The following is an 18,696-nucleotide window of genomic DNA, read 5'->3' on the forward strand; positions in this document are numbered from 1 at the left end:
TAAATGAAGTAAGTGTACACATGGCACTTTGAACAATGATATATACTAGCAGAACACCTCAAGCACACTGTGATTCACATATGGGTTTCAGCTAGCAAAGGGAAGAGGCAGAAATAGAACCACATGCATTTAGTTCTGTCTGTCCACAACCCTGAATGGAGGATGACTGCAGGAGCCTTAACTTAGCTTGTACATCTTGTCTTGGTTCTAATTTAAGCACAAATATTTCTGACACCATCTGTGTTCAGGATTAGAAGTAGACAATGTGCTAAATAGGAAGTTTTTAAATCCTGGAGGAGCAATGCGCCTTCCGTTCACGCTCTCCCAATCTTCTGTGCCTCACTCCCACCTAGGGGGTGCTGGACTTTTGTTCTTTTACATTGTCAGTCTAAACACACCATGACTACTCAGAACAGTGAAATTCTGCTCCATGAGCCACCCAAATGGTGACTTTGGGCCACCCAGGCTCTTGCAAGTTACTGTGATCCTAGAATTCCATCACAGAGCTGGACCATTGGGAGAATTATAGCTGTGCTATATATGCCCTGCACAAGGATGGCTTTGGGACTCAGACTAATGGGATAGCAACACCATTATTTATGTATATCATTAACCCCTGTTTCATAAAAACATGAGTTTTTTGCCAATCACATTTATACTAATTAAGAAGCATATATCAAGATAATTATTACACTGATTTAGTGTATGATATCCTGTCTTTGGTCTCATGTCCAAGAGTCAAAAGGAGCTGACCAAAAATTAAAAATATACTCCAAAAAAACCTTACTATGCCAGTTGTAGCTGAGCCAAGCAATGACTAATAGGGACAACATTTGCAAGGATTCTGAGTGCCTGAATGCCAGGGAAAGATAGCTGAGTTGTGTTGGGTGGCCCAAAGAGATATTAGCAACAAAAGAGTAAGGAGGTAAAACAAAAAAATTCAGCTAGAACCAATTGTCCTGTTTTTAAAATGAGCAAAGTCTTTGCTTCTCCAAAGACTGGAGAATGAAGTTCGAAATGGATGGATAAAAACATGACTTGAAATTGAGATTTATGAGGGAGCAAACCTAGGGCTTTTTGTTTCTCTCCCTGCTCCCACATTTAAGAACATTCTTCCAGTGAGCAGGTACTAGGAAAGGTGAGACACCAGAGATGAGCGGCTGATAGATATGGGGTACTGACATTCGTTGGGATTCCCACTCAGAATTAGGTCAAAGACATTAATTAATTGGGGGGAAAAATGGCCCTACTGAATTTTAGGTCTGGTTTCTGTCCTTATTTCAGATATTGTAAAAGGTTTTATATATAAGCTTTTTCTTATAAGGTGCAAAACCTGAGATGAAAGGCAAAAATTTTTGTTGCCCAGAATTTTCAAAACAGCATAGTGATTTAGAATAATTCAATTTCTGGGCAGAAAAACTGAGTGAATCTGATTTATAATTATTTGGGAGACTAATTTCAAATGAAACAGATATTTAAATTTTTTCTAACTATATACTAATGCAAGACATATGTGAAGTCAACAATTTATATCTACAAGGAATGAGACTCTGATGTAAATAAAACTGATTTGGAAACGTCTTGGACTGTCATAGTTGAGAATTTCATTCCATTGATATTTGGGTACTTAAAGAGAAAAATGTGCAATAGAAACAAGAATTCTTGTCACAATATTCAATCAAAATTAGGACATTAGTGCCATTTCTAGACTTGGTACTCAAATTTAAATACAGAAATGTTAAAGATGTAAGGAAAGAAAAGAACAACATAAAAATCAATGTTAAAGAAACTAGAAAACATTCATTATGATATTTAGTATATCTAGATCATCAAACATACAGTTAAGGGATTATCTTAACTGTATTTTTTAACTGTACTTAATTTTGAGTATACGTTTTGCACATCTGTTTCCAGAAGGTTGGATTGTTCATTCTGGCTGAAAAAAACTCATAGTCAGATCAGTAGGATATTGAGTAAGATTTTAATTTAACCAGAATATGAAGGACAGCGGAAATAATTTAAGTTGGAATAAAAGGAGAGGAGATGAAGTCACCAGTTCATGGAGTCTTTATTATTATATAAATCTTTCTTAAGCATGTTTATATTAATTTTTTGTGAGAAGTTTGGTGGCTCTGGAGTGTAAGCAGTTGGTCTGCACAGTCATATTTGAGCTGGATACACTAAACCCCACACTTTAACCCTTGTTTCATGAAGGAGCCTGGAAACTATAAATTAGTGAAGTCTCAGCCTTTAAGGTGTCATTCATTAGCTGGTAAGATTAGAGTAGATGTATTTTCTCTGGTGTTTTTAAAAGTGCTTACATTACAAGTGATTACATTACAAGCTTCTTCTGTCTTCTTTAGCACTTACTTGCTAACTTACTTGCTAGTCTCAGGCAATGCAAAAAATCTTTCCCTAGGACACCTGGTCAACACCTTCTGCTCACACATTCAAAATTAGATTACTAGTTTTACAACTGTGAAGGAATTAATTGCCAGGCAAGATTTCCTGCCTTCCTCTGTAGTGCTAAGCATGGATCGCTTGCTGATTTGTCTGTTCCTCACCTAATCAGATTTTGGGGGCACTGAGAGAATTTGTACAATGTCTAATGCTATATCTCCCTGGCATGAATAGTTTAATGGGTAGCAGGATACAGTGCTATCAGTGAGTGGGCAAAAGAGAGTGATTCATTGGCTCCTGGAGAGAGGAATCCCCAAGAACTGATGTTCTGCATCCCATGGCTGTTTAACAGCAAAGGAAAAAAAATTCCATGTAATAATCAGAAGTTTAGTACATCATATAGAGATATGTATTTCTAGGTCAGATCTGCTGATAATAGGCCAAAGTTCTTTTGTTCAGATTCAGAAACTTAGAAGTTGTTCCTATAATCTGCAGTCATCCATACATTCAAACAAAATGCCCAGCGTATTTTTTGCAAATATAGAATGTCTTCAAATACAGACCAACATAAGCAAAGCATGAGTTAGTTTCACTAGAGCATCACTCAGACTTTGAAGCCCAGGTGCAAACATGTTATATGAATGTACTTACATGTACAGGCATATGCTTTGCATACATACAGATTTAAATACCCTCTTCAGATTTTGGAGCCAGGCCATCATATGCTGCCCTTCTCATGTGGAGTCCATCTGTGACTATCTCTAGTACCAGACAGTGCTAGTACTATCTCTGTTACTCAGACAGTAACAACCTTTTTTTTTTTTTTTTTTGTATTGTAAACCTCCACCTCAAAGGGCTAGAGTATTTTGGACATCTCTTCCTGCCTTATTTTCATAGATCCAAACCAAAAGAAAGCTTCTCCTTTCTCAGAGCAGCTTATTATGTGTTAGGTGCACCACTGATTTCTTACCTTCTGTCATTCATTTTCAGTACATCATTTTATAGGTGTGCCCAGCAGCCACACAGTTCTTAATGTGCACTGCCAATCTTCCATGGCCAACTAGTCCACATTTGCTGAAACAATGAGAAGGATGATGAAAATTAAAGTGTCTCAACTGTCTGGAAAATACTGAAAAGCAAAGTTCAGCAAGAAGGAGTGCGCACATTGGCTATAGATTGCCAGGGGCAAGCAGTCTACACAGCTTTGAAGCAGGAACAGGGGCAAGCAGTCTACACAGCTTTGAAGCAGGAACACTGAGGAAGCTTGGTGTGCTGCTCTGAGGGAGACATGAAACAAAGGATGGAGTGGCACAGAGGTTCTGTGGTCATGCTCTGTTGAAATCAATGCCCATATGACACAGAGAATGGAGCAACACAATGGGGTTGTGATCATTCTCTGTTGAAAACAATGTACCTAATGGGAGCAAAGCCAAAGGAATGTGCCAGGTGGTGAATGAGAGCTGAACTTTGCTTCATTAACTTGAAAATACATATTAATTTTCATGCTTCTACAAACACTAATGACTAAAGTCACTCAAAATCCACCAAAACATGAAAATACATCAACTGTAACTTTACCTTTGCCCTCCCTTGAAGAAAATAATATAAGTATAGCTTAGGGAAGGGAGGTCAAGAGACTCCATTGTAACTTCTGGTATTGCTGACAAGCTGTACCTGTCTTCTCTCTCCGCAAGGACATTTATAGAGTAAGAACCTTATTATATGCATGCTAAATAATTACCTTGAGCTGGCTTTTATTGGGCATTAGAACTTGTCTGTATATCGCCTCAAATTCATTTTTGCCAGTCAGTATACCATCAACATTACTCTTTCAATCTATCACAGTTTACTATTATCACTGCATTTGTTAATAAAATCTGTTATTCTGTAAACTATTTAGTACAAGTCCTTCTTCAAGGGTTCTAGCAGCCACTGACAGTCAACAACTTGGCAAAACTGATAATATGCCAACTAAGAGTGGTGAAATCCAGAAAGTGGCATCTGGCTGTTCAGTGGGGTTCCCATTACAGGACACAGACAGGCTGGTCAGGTGCAAGGGTCTTCTGTGTCTTTGGGCATGGATGGCCTGGTCAAACATATGTGGTTTAAGGAAACTACTCTTTCATGTGACAGTATCTGTAGAGTGACTCACTGTTGTTCCAGGGCGAACAAAAGGAATTCCCTTATTTATACCAGCAGACCTAACCTGTAGTGGCAAATAGAAATGATCTGAGTAAATAAGCACAATTTTGGAAAAAATATGAGATAGTCACTCATGTTAAATAAGAGATTATTATTCCACATCTCTCCTTTCTTTGCATCAGATTGCACAGGCAGCTGTATAACTGTGCTCTCAGGAATCTCTAGCAGATGACTCAACAAGGTTAGTTTGTTTCCATCAAACTGAGTTTTGGGTCTCCACGGGCTTATGTCATGCAGAGAACTATCAATAGATGTTTCCGATTCATAGCTCAGGGATTTTCAGCCTTTCCATGTCTTATTCTATTAATAATTCTTCCCTCTCTTTCTTCTGGTTTGGTACTGTACAATCGCAGAACTTGATCCAAAAAGGTAAAAAGAACACAACATCATTACTAAGCTTCAGGCACTTCGGCATTAAGTAATTCTATGAAAGCCATAAGCAGTTGGGTCTTCCATTTTACTTAAACCCCTGTAAAATACATGTTAAATTCAGATTTTGAAGCTTTTGTTTACAGAGGTAAAAAAACCTGAATACCAGTTCCACTGGCTGAAGGATTCAAAATTATGAACATGTTCAACATGTGAACTATGAGTCCACAAATTAGTGGTTTTTGACAATATTGCAATTTCCTCTACTTTGACATGACCAATCTCTCTCTCTCTGCAGTGTCCAGAGCAGAAATCCTGGCAGCTGCTAATACCTTATGGTTTCGTTCACTAGTTTTACCTGGCAGGTGGGTCCCTGGCTGTAAGGCCTTCCATTGAAAGGGTGAGAGAGGGAGGGAGCAATAGCATGGTTCTCCACTCCTATGGAAGGGTATGAATGTGTACCTCATTGTGTTTATTTGACACAACTATTTTAATACAATTTTTTATGTAGAGTACAGTCATTTTACTTGGAGAAATTTAGGAACAGGATATCAAAACAGTATCCTCTATCAGACAGACTTGTGATTTTTGAATTGAAACCAAAACCCCAAACCACACAAAAGACCTATTTTCCATGCCTCACAATGACTGAAAGTAATTATATTTTTAGCCTCAACTTTCTTGTGTGGCCATATGAAGCTATTTGGGTTTAGTAACTTATGCAATAATTCAGCATGCTCAGTTTCTTTCAGCTCACTTGTACAGGTGTTTCGTCATAAATTACTCAGGACCTCAGGCTTGATATTGTAATGCCAAATATTTATCATACCCTTTAAGCAACCCTTTAGGCCAGGGAAAATCTTTAATCAACTTTGCTTGCATAAGCTCAACTTGTATAACTCATATAAGCTGAGTGTTTGCAGCCTGAAAGAATGCAGCCTGGCCAAAGACTACAGCAATAACAGGCCAGCTAGAAGTAATGCCATTATTAGTAGAAAATCATGACATCTTGATTCTATTTTTTTTTCCAAAAAAAGCTAAATGACACAATGGAATGGATCATTCCAGACACATTTTCAAGTCATAACCCACAACATAAATGCAAAGAAGCTAGCAGAATCAAAAAGGAAAACTGATTTCTTAAAAGAGGTATTATCTGGACAGTCTTTTTCATTCCAGGTCCTGCTATCTGATCTCTGAAGAATTTCAGTGGTCCCTCTATTTGCTCTTTATCTCCTGTAATATATTTTTGCATTCCCTGTATTTTTTAATGTGGTCTTTTGAGTGAATAGTGTGGCAGTCAAAAGTCATACTTGAGTGCACTTATTATTCTTGAGAATAGCTGAGAGCTGGATGATCCTTTGTTATTATGTTCAAGTAGCCATGTAAAAAACTCCAAAACTAGAATCAGTAAAATTGGCTTCTTCAAATAAAACTCTCCATAATTACTTTTGCTTTCCATATCAGTTGGAATCTGTTTTGGGCAAGCTTCAAATTCAGACATACTTGCAGTCAGCTCCACTTAGTAAACCCAAACTACCCACTACTAGTCTCAATCCTTCAGTGACAGAAACAAAGCCAAACTGGGCCAGCTCAGAGATGAGTCCCTAAACAGAATATCATTAAACACATCCATCTCAAACAACCTTGTCTGATGGCTCATGAAGCATAAACATACCCCCCAACTTCTAGAAATTTATCATCAATTACAATTGCTCAGATTGTCTCATTGCAAAAACTTGGTAGGATTAGAAGAGGCATAATAAATGATATTGTTATACAGCTATACAAAGTGACCTTAAACTACTGTGACACTTTTTCCAAGGAAGGGGTCTCAAGGCTTCTGTTTTGATTTTTTTAACCACATTTTTCATATGCTGAAGCCTTCCAATTATCTTAAAACTGCATTATTCCACACTGAGCTGCCCACAAAAAATGATTTGATTTCATTTTAATAAGAAGATAAATGGCCTTTAGAATAAATAGCCAAGTAATAAATACTAGGATGCATGACTAGAGGCTCTTCAGTTATTTTTGAGATATAAACATATGTTCATTTCCAAAATAGTTGAAGATTGAGGCAAAACCACCAAGTGGATGATAATTCCTTTCCCTGAAGATCTCTGGCTCCAGTTTTACAGAGAGAAAGACACAAAAATGTCCAAAATGGCTGCCGTGACATTTGCCCTGTGGATCAGTTTCAGTTTCATCAAAACAATAGAAAATTATCAGGAAAGCATGTTCTGCCTCAATCCCTCTCCCCCCAATCTTTACAGTTATTTCATTATTTCCATACCTATGTTCTCTCCATCTAATTGAATATCTAACCCCTTTTGCCATATAGTCCCTTGAAAAATTAATTAAAACTGGCAATAAAGTATAATCCATATAAAAATTGCTTATAAAATGTACTAAAATGATTGGTCCTGTTTTATAAGACTTCATAGCACAGACACAGTCAAAGCAGAGCTCTATAAATATCACCTGTTTTGGGAAGTGTACAAGTATAGCCTTAGCATTTAGAATGTCTCTATTCTTTGAATTGTTATTCAGCTTTAATAAGGTGATGTGTCTCTACCTTACAGAGCCCCACGCATTCCATAACTCCTGGCACATGGTCCAGGACTTCAGTGCTCTGAATTGGTTCTTTTCCAAAAGTAAGGACATGTTCTCAGATGCCAGACACCAGCCCACTTTACAGAAGATAAAAAAATAGATGGCACCCTATATACAAAATATAGCATCAAAATATAACAAAGACACCACTGAAAAATGTTCCTCAAAAACTTCACATAGAGTATGAAGTCATTTATAGGCAGGCATCAAGGACCACTGAGTGTAGGGATATGTCTATAGGAGGCAACTCCCATGCCTCTGCGAAGACTAAATATGTAAAATATAGTGATTGGCTAGATGCCTCCATTATTGTCAAGTTACTACCCAATCTAGATACCTATATCAGAAGGAATAATTAATTTCAAAAGGCCTTATGTTGTCTATTATCTTGAGATAATAATGTAAAATGCTTTTAAGCACACTAATCTGGAAGACAGGGGGGACTACCTGGCAGTAGCTTGAGTGCATTCAAACCCACATCCTGGAAAAATGCCTCAAGTGTAGAGCTACATCATGAGCACAGCCTTGTCTCCAGCTAAGTGACCTAGCACCAAAAAAACACACAAAAATGCTAGCTTCATTTAATGAACAGAAAAGAGAGCTATAGAGAGTGATCAGTCCTAAACTCTGATCTTTTCTTGGCTCTGGAGTTTGTTTTTGATTTAAACCTGGATTTAGCTGTGTAGAGTGAAATACATCAACTAGCCAGCAGCAGTTCCCCCACTCCAAAGCACTATCAGAGAAAATGGTCTCCTTCCTCTGCAATTCCTGTACCTTTAGTAGCCATTACTTATCTAAACTACTTCCCGGCTGCATGACTATTGCACTCTTCTGGTAATGTAACCATTGAAACCCTCCAGACTGAGGTGGGTCCCCACAGTTTCTGAACAAATGCTGTAAATGTATCAGGACTCCTGCCCCTCTCCTTGTATTTTGAAGTGACTTTTGCTGCTGTGTTGCTTTCTCAACCCCATGAAGCCAATCTTTGTTTTTCTAAATCTTTGTTTTACTAAAATCTAATTTTTCTAAATATTCATGGACTATTCCTCCTTTTTTCTTTATGATCAATTTAATAAAAACTGTCAGAAAAAACAGGACTACCAATTCGCACCAGGACCTAACCCCAACCAATTACAACAAGTGCTGGACACTTCACTTAGCAATTTCTAATGTATGTTCTTTCTGTCTTCCAAGGTTCACAGCTAAGGTAGAGCCTTCACAAATACAATATTACTCAACAGGGTATTTAGCAATTATTGTTTCATTGGCTTTGCATGAAATCTTAAAGGCTATTATTAGTTTCCAAAAAATGGCTTGGAGATTAATGGCTTCACAGTGTGCTACCATACCTCCAGGGCCACCCAGTTCTCCTTTATAGTTACCTTTCAATATATTCTCCAGTAGAGACAGAGGCATTTTACATCTGGGAGATGTGTCTGATCTCTTTATCCAAGGAAGCTTTAAAGTAACCCTCCTGACTAATCTCTCTCACGCACCACAGACTGCTGATTTGTGAGGTGACTATCTTTCATACATATCACATCCAGGCCAGATGTCTCAGCTATTGTAAACTTCATCATGACTTAATGGGATAGTCAAAAATTCTGTGCATTTAAAAAAATCCAGAGGTCATTAGCATCAAACATAAAGGAGAGAGTAAAATAAATTAAAAGTCATATCACAAGCTTTGATATGGAATGATACTAGTGAAAAACAAACTCCTTTGCAAGGCAGAGTAAAATATCTTCAGATAACCTGGTGGGTTTTATCTTGAAAATAAGAGGTCTTGTATAGAATTATGAACATAGAAGCAATATTAAAGCATTGGGATGATTACTTTAAATTTTTCAGGGAAAGTGTTTTCTATTGAATTGATAGTTTCCATATGCAATAACATGGAAGCAAAGCATAATTATGTGATACTCATAGCATGTAAGAGGATGATTACATTTGCGCTTATTCTTATATTTTTTTTAATGTTTCCTTAATTAGATGAGTAATAAAAGCTTATTTTATACGGGAATGAAACCTACAATGACATTTCTCTGGGGAAAATCTCTTTCCTTTGCAGTATGAAAAGTTAGATGAAACAATATTTATTGACTATTTCAGTCAATCTGTTGCCAATTACTCCACACTTACTCTGTGTTTGAACCAAAATCTTTCTCTAACTCTAAAAACAGCTAAAGATATTATTCCCTAGCCTCTAAATACAACTCTGATGCCAGAAAGTAAGCACATAAAGTGTTCTACTGTAAACTTTGCAGTTAATTAGCTCAGAGGCCACAGAAGACTTCCATTTAATCCATCCCTTAAACTAATTCTTCCTCATGCTCGAGCCAGTCTTTTTCTCAACATCCTATTGGTGGAGGAGAGCTTTCTGAGTCGTTTTTATAGAGCTCCTTGGTTGTGCTGGAGACAGAGATCTGTATTTGCCTTGTAGGGTCAGCACTGTTTCTCTGTCCCACAGACATTCTTTAAGGCTTTTTCTTTGTTTGTTTGTTTTGTTGTTTTGGGTCTTTTTAAAAACAGTCACACTTCTTGCATAAGGAAACTTCCATAAATAACATTTACATCGAAACTTTGGGTTGTACATCTAGCAGGATATTAAAATACGATTTTTGTAAATTTGGCTTCAGTCAGTAAGAAGACTAGTAGATTGCCCAGTAGATTGCCAATAAAGAAGATTGAGGCTTCTTTAGAGCTCTATAATTTGGGTAAATCTCTTCCCTGTACTTTTGTATGTCTTTTCTTCCCTTCCACCACCTTTCTTCCCTTCCAACCAGCCAGTAAACCCTATGATGCTAATGTTCTTTAGTACTGCTTTTTGAGATACCTGGAAAAAGTGTTATCCTAACCACTATGTTCTAATACACCTCACTACATCAACTATGTTAATTTGAAAACATGTAGAACAGAATCACAAAATCAGAGCTTGGGGGTTAGATGATGATGTTTGTGCTACCCTTTCGCCCTCCTGACTCTTTTGCAGTTTGTGGTGCGTTAGTGCCAAGACAGTAACTCACATTATTTATTTTAGTGGCCATATTATTTTGCATCAACGTGTATTTCTCCCCCACCTACCCCAATCTCACCAGTAATGTCTGTGATTATATTCAGGGAAAAGCAAAGGGAAAATCCCCTGACATTACCAATATCAAGACAATTTAAACCTACTTTTCTATTTGTATTGAAAGTTTGACAAAAGTGGGCCAATAAAATGCATATGTGTGAACATTTTAATATGTGTTGGGAATTCAGGACTTTGTAGACATATTTTGGCATTGAAATTCACTCTCCTATCTCAGAGGCAAAGGGAGACTCTGTGATTACTGAAATCTGTCTCATATGTTAGGTACTCTTATGTTTTGATTGTGCTCGAAATAGGTTTCTGCCCCTCAAAATAGGGTTTCCTGCATATGTTTGGCTAGAGGAGACATCCTAAGTAGGTGTGATTTTCAAACATACAAATGATATTTATATCTTGCCCGATCTTTTTACCCAGAAAATTATCTTCATTCCCTCTTTAGTAAGATTGCATTTAAATTGAGTATATTCCATGACAAATGGATTAATATTTCAACACATATTAATGAGCTGCTCAAGTCACTGTCCAGTAGTCAACTGAAAAGAAATGGGCAGCTGTTCCATTTTTTTCCATTTGCTTCTGCTAGGAAAACGAGGTACATCTTTATGGGTTACAGATAGAGGGATGTAAATTTCTACATCAGTGGACACAATATGTATCATCAAAAATTTAATGTTTGGAAAGAAGAAAGTGGATTATCTTCCTTTGTTTTAAAAGATTTTCTGTCTTATTTTTGCTTTCATTTCACTTCCATTTCAAATCAGTATCTTGTATCATCAGCATTGTTTGTTATAGAAGTTGTTTCTTTCATAATCTGTATTTTTATCTTTAGAACAAATCAGAGCTTTGTCACAGTCCTCAGATAGTCAGATAGTGAATTAAATTTGTTTTATTCCCCAGAATGTGACAGATCTTCTTGGGATGAAATTAGTGGATGCATGAAATGTATCACACAATACTAAGGTGGCAAATAGATTGTAGGTGAGTTTTCAAGTCTAAATTATCTGTTCTACATGATCTTATCTGCAAGAACATCATGTGTCCTGAATTTGATGTTCCATAACTAGAATTTCTATTGCAAATATTCATCTATTACACAATACTGATAATCACATTGACATTTGCAGGCAACATGTAGGGAGTGGGTTTTTTTAGGGTAGCCTGTTTTTCTAAATCATAACCTCTGCTATGGATTATTTTGAAAAATAACAGCAAAAGAAATTATTTTAATTAGTAGGAAATATAGAGATATCTGTACATTAGACATAAAACAGATTTGGAAATAACATTTGATGACTATTATTTGTGATGTGAGATTATTTGCTAGACAACAAAGAAGTGACCAAGAAGTAACCTATCAACAGCATGCATTTTAATTATTTCTGTTATTAGTGAAGAACCTGGTTGAAAGTGACAGCTCCGTTATTAAAATGTAATCTTTCCCCCATAAACCACCCCTGTGTGTATCAGTAGGGCTGTAAGCTGAAAGTACTAATATTTAGCTATGTAATTTTTCAGACACAGGAAAATGCTGAACAAATAATTCTGAGCCTTGTGACTTTTAATCTGATCAACACAAAATGGAAACAAAAACAGCAATGATAGTGCAGTCTGAAAAGGACCAGTGGAAAGAGTGACTAGTTTAATTTTAATCAGCAAACTTTAAGGAAAAAAAATCACCATTTTATAAGTCATGGTTGCTTGAGGGTAGGGGTGGAGAGGAAGATTGAAGGCCACCTTCTTGAAATCCATTCTGCTATTTGTAATTTTCTCAATAGATTTTGAATTAATGAAGTTTATTTAAAATAATCCATATGCCAATATTTGTATAATTCTGTCAGCCTGCTGACAAGGGAAATAAACACTTTCCTTCTAAAGTCAAACCAGATTCAATCAGATGTTATGTTTCTGTTGCATGGGCTAATCTGTCTTCTCAAATGGTTGTAACACATCAATCCATCTGATAAAAGCCAGTTTAAGGAAGTCAAAGCATGGCATTTTGGTCTGGTCTGTCAAGGTATTTTTTCCTTTGCTTTTGAAATATTCTGGTATCCTCTGAAAAAAAAACCAATCTTTTGTATTTCAACCTAGAATTCATATTAATGGATCTTTAAAATACAATTACCCAGCACAATGCCAGTTGAACATATTTCACCTGCCTAATCTGTTGCTGATGCTGTGAATGCACTGCATCTGAAGCAGCTTTATCTTTTGCAAATGGAAAGAGAGTATTTTAGTGTTCAAAACAGTTGAAAGAAAAATATAAGCTGATTTCAGTTAATTTTTTTAAAGCTTCTTGTTTCTCTACTGCATAATTTCTTTGCATTTTTGTGGCTCTTTTGAAAGCATGTAAAAATCGTACAGAAAAGTTGCTAATTTTGACAAACCTCCTTCAGCAAAGTAACATCCCGACCTTATATTCAACGTTTGCTGAAAGGCCTGCAAAATAGTTTCCCATTAGCTGCATCTAATTGAAGTTTTCTTGTTGGCATTTAACACTAGGTACATTTGTTTGTCAAATTTGCTATGGAAAGTCTGATTATTGGTGTTATGTTTGCCCAATTATCTCATCATTATAAAAAACCAAACAATATTAAAAGTAGTAACAATTTTAATGAAATAATTAAGATGAAAAATATAAAATTGGATACAATATAATTCAATTAAAATAAGGGATAATTTGACTCTAATAATAGCGCATAAGCAAAAGATACTGCGGGGTACAGAGTGCAGGGTTCAATGACTTTTGCTACCTCACGTACAAGCTTGCCAAGTAAAAGTCACCCCTTACATGCCATGTGTCAATGTCATCTCCTCCTATTTTCGGTTCGTCACTTTTCTGTCTCTGCCTTCATTACCACTTTTACTATGCATGCGCTACTACTTAGTTTGGTGGTCGCGCAAGTCTTTGGGGGTTGTCACTGATGAAGGCCCTGTAGTCTTCTTCGCTGTCCTTTAATTCACTTTTGGGTTACACATGCGCACCAAGCCAGTACAATGTAAGCCAAGACTAACGTATCACTGCATCTGCATATCAAAGCAATAAGTCTCTTATAATTAGCATTTTCTTGGACCCAACCAGGTTCTTGGTAATTTTTAGCAACTGTATCTTCAGCTTCTTTCCTGTGGCTCTTGAAAACATCTGCTGGGAAGGGGGGAGTGGGTGGAGCTCCTCCTTTCCCTCTCTTCTTTGGCATTACAACTTTTAGCTATTAACTATTTTATTATTCTCAAATATTAATTACTGTATCAATATTGATTACTGTTTCAATTTTTATCAGCACGAATCATACCTATTTATCATATTGGGAAAATTACTAGGATCTGCTCCTTGCTCTGGGACTAGACTGGTTTGACCCCTTTTGGTGGGTCACTTTGTCAATTTTCAAAAGGAGATTCTGTTTCTGGATTCCATCTTTCATAGAAGCTGTGTAGTGAGTCATCAACAGCACTTGCACTTTTCTGACTCCTGTATGTACAAGACTTAAAATATACTTTCTTTATGTAGTACGTCTCTCAAATAAAGGACGTAATTACTCAAAATTTCCTTTTAATATATATCCAGATTAAATACCACAATGAATAATTCATTTAAAGGCTTATGAAAGTAATTAATATGATCTAATACCAATGTTTGGTGGTCGAGTTTGGTTTGCCTGATAGAAAACATACAAAAGTACCAGTCATGACCTCAAATGATTTATAATCTATGGCACTGACAGTCAGACAGAGAGGTAGTGTAACAGAGCCTGAGCTAACGAGCTGGGCTGCAGCTGGAGAGAGGAGTCAGCAGCAGAAATTAGGAGGTAATTACTCAGTGGCGTAGATGAAGAAAAGGCAACATCAGTGAGACTTGGCTAAAAGCAGTTGGAAACATTCATATGGAATGTCTTACTAATTCCCTATGTGGAAACTGGGTCCAGATTCTGTGTTACCCTCTAGATTGCCATCTAGCAGTCACTTTTTCCAGTAGAAATATTAGTTTGCTAACCTACAGACCTCACATTCATGAAATAAGAAGTCACACCTTGCCCTTAATTAGAGCACTTTCTCATGGAATGGATCTACTCTGTAAAAATGTTTTTACATTTCAGGTTTAAGTTCAGACTCCGTGGATTTGAATACAAAAGGGTGAAGAACACAGAAGAAAAACGCACATAATAATGCAACTTCATACTTGTGGGACAAAATTAGGGGACACTGCAAAAGTTAAAATATTAGACTTGTATAATATAAAGTACTCTAGGAGTATTACACAGAGCACAAATGTGATTATAATTAATTTTTGAAAAATCACTTTGCAAATCATTAAATGTACAAATCACTTATAAAACAACATTTGGTGTGTAATATAACTACGCAGAATTTAGTGTTTTCTAAAGATTGCTTGGAAAGAAATGCCAGCATTGCTTGAGAACATGGTTTTGAGCAGCATGTCTTAGAGTGAAGGGCCTTACATAAGAGGACAGCAAGAAATGAGTAGACTGCCATCTCTAAAGTAAAGCAAAGCAAAATTTTTCAATCCCAGAGGAAACCAGCTCTTCAATAGCACTGTAACTTTGAGTCACTCCAACTTGAGGACTCCACAAAAGCTCAATTGTCCATTTGAGTGGATATGGCAAGAAAATATTTTCCTGATTCAGATCATCCATGATTTCTTTTGGAAGCTGGTATCACTAGTGGGAGAGTGCACATTCTAGTAGAGGCCCTGTTCCCTACCAGTTGTCACTTTTACAGATGTTGATTCTGGAAAAGACTTTGAAAGCTGTTTTTCATTCTTATGTATTGGCTTTTCCACTTAATTTTTAGAAATTAAAAATAAATTTGTTCTTATTCAGGGTCTGCAAAATAGTAGTTTTCAAAGTAATATATGAGAAATCTTAATAAGTGGTTTTTGTTAAAGATAAATGAAAGACACAGTGCTTTAGTGTACATCTGAACAGGTTACATACACAAGCATCCTTCAGATTACTGAATGTTTGCTTCAGTAAACATTCACTTCCAGTGACTACCACTAGACAGTGGAACACAACTCATCTAAGAAAAATTCCTCTTGTTGCCAGTTTCTGCATGGCAGGTTGCTCTTATTATATGGCCCTACATCTGCCTTAAAGGTAGTTCACCAGATAGCCAATTGAGAAAATATATTTTCAAAATTGAAATTTTATTTTCATGAGTAGTGTTTGTATAAAGAAGAAGAAATCTTTTACTTAGAAATATTAATTAAAAGTTTAAGGACATTTTAGTAGCACTATATTGTTAATTTGAAAAATGAATGATTACTTCTAATAGTAAAAGTATCTTTGACCATCTTTCCAGGGACTCTCCAGTCACATGTAATGATACATCGTGGGCTCTGTTGCCATTCCAAGTCATTGTAATGGAAAGAACGAGACAAAGACTGTGATCCCAGTGGGAGGTCTGCTATTCTTGGCCTTTGTTTTCCTTCTGCTCTTTCACTTCCAGCTATGGATTCTTCTCAGAAGAGTGGAGCAAGGAGATCAACAGCTTTATTGGGTACACAGACAAAATATATTCTGATTCCGATCTTGGATATCTTCCTCTTTTGTAAAAAGGCTGACCTAAATAAATGAGTTGCAAGAAATTCAGCTCCTCATAGAAGACAAAAATATGAATATTCTGTTTAACAAAATCACATAGAAAACAAAATAGCAAATCAAGCAGTTATACTTTATTGCAATGCATATAAAACTTTGATTTTTACTTCACTGGAAGTATCTGAAATTCCTCCTAACTAGAGGAAAGATAAGAAAGAAGAGAAAAATTATGTTTTCACATACAAAAATTCATAGACAGAAAATTAAGGACCCTAAAACATTTTTCTATTCATCTGCTTAACTGTAAACTCTCAAAATCTTGGCTAGAACACTGAGGAAGGAATATTCATGCTTTAAGGAAAATACGAGATTAGAAGAAAAGGATTTAAATACTCTCATTCAGTACATTTATTTTGTACAATTTGCACGCCTTCTATAAACAAATAATACATTTGGATGCATACAGCTACTCATCTTTGGCATGTATATATGGGAGTGAGATGTAGCCAACACACAACTGTGCAAATAAGGAACACAATGTTGCTTAGAAATGATGCTTTTCTTTGAAAAGATGAGTAATATGCCAAGATGAAAACAATTAGTATTGGACTCATATCATATTTTTTCCAATGCTTTTAAAAGAACTGGAAAACCAAGAGACATACTACAATAAAATTATAAAAACAAAAACATGAAAGGAAAATTAGTGTAGCTATTGAGAGCTGAGTATCTAAATTTGGGCTTCTGAGTCTACAGTAAAGCAGCTGTATATTAGATCTACTTTTCCAAAGGGCTGAGATGGCAGCATCTTCTATTGAAACAGACATTTTTGAAAGTGTGATGACCTACTTAATTGTTTTCACCTGGATTTCAGCTCATAATGCTAAATTTGCATGTTCATTAGCCCTTGGGAAAGAAACATAAATTCTCTGCAAGTAGTAGAACATTATGATGAAAGGAAATAAAAAGAGGAAAAATAAATATAGTAGTAAAAAAACCCACCCTGCATTTTATAAATCTGAGATGTCATCTCTTACCTCAGTTCTTTTGGCTATCAAGAAAAGCAGTGCTGTTATTCCTCATATCCTTGTTTTTCCAGAATACTACAAGGTAGGATCAGACCTAAATGTGAAACATACTCAAAGGTTCATTTGACTATGGAAGTATCACTGAACCTGACCAATTTAGCCTTCTCCACTCTATGCTCCACATAGGCTGAGTCTTTTGAACAGCCTGTTACCCGTAAACATCTGGGAATATTTTCTGCTTTAACTAGTGACCTTCATCTTGGATGCTGAGAATATGCTGTTCAAAGCCAACAAAAGTAGTCCCTACTTGCCTTCTTTCCTGAGTTTAAATGCACAGTGATAGAATGTGCTCGATTTAACATTAATGGAAGTTAACTTATTGCACTAGGACACTGGATGAGAATATAGCTTTCCTTCAGTTCTTTGGGGAAATCCTTTGTAAAAATAAATCATTTCTACATGCATTTTGATTCCATGAATGTATTATAGAACTTTTTGTGTACTAACATAACATAATTTAGGAAAACAGTAAAATATATGTAATAGATGTATTTTTGCCTGAGGCACAACTTCTTGTTCTTACACAATATGCTAAGTATGGCCTGATTCACAATCCTTTTTGGTCTTCTGATTGTTATACCATGGCTCTAAATATTCACAGCAAGCAAGAGGAAGCACCATTCTCTAGTGGAATGCATCAGAGGGAGCAAGGCAGAGATCAGATACCAATATTCCAGAAGAAGTTTCCTTGCAAGAAACCTTCTGGCAGTGAGGATCAGGTGTCCCTCCTGTTCTGTAGAAGAACACTTTCACCCCTCTTGATCCTGCTCTAACTGTGCAAATCTGTGCTGTGTAATACAATCTCACGCTATAGACACATAAGTTTGTTTGTTTGGGACTGTTGGTTGGTCTTTTGTTTTGTTCTGGTCTTTTGGTGGTTTTTTGGTTTTTTTTGTTTTTTTTTTTTTTTTTTTTTTGTTTTGGTTTTTTTTTTCCCATTAATAGTACTGTTTAAGTTCTTTAGTGGTCTTATAGAAGGTCTGAGAGTACAACTTTTCCTGCACCAGATTCCTCCAGAGATCACCCAAACAGAAGGAAAAGGAGACCTTGAAGGTGGGATTGTCATAAATCAGGAAGAAATATGGGACTCAGAACTAAAAAAAAAAAAACAAAACAAAACAAAAAAAAACCAAAAAAAAACCCCAAAAAAACAAAACAAAAAAACCCAAAACAAAACAAAAAAAACCCCAGTCACAGCTAAATAAAGAACCATTTAATTTTGAAGGGCAGAGAAAAGCAGTGCTGGGAATTGTTCTCTTCTTAATTGTAGAGTAGAGAAGCATACAGTTTTATACAGCCAGGTTCTTGAAGACTGCTGTCTGCCTACTTATGTGGCTTCATACAGTTGCTTATCCACACTGAGCAGAAGCTATTA

This window comes from Ammospiza nelsoni, chromosome Z, assembly GCF_027579445.1.
Source record: "Ammospiza nelsoni isolate bAmmNel1 chromosome Z, bAmmNel1.pri, whole genome shotgun sequence".
Classification (NCBI taxonomy): Eukaryota; Metazoa; Chordata; class Aves; order Passeriformes; family Passerellidae; genus Ammospiza; species Ammospiza nelsoni.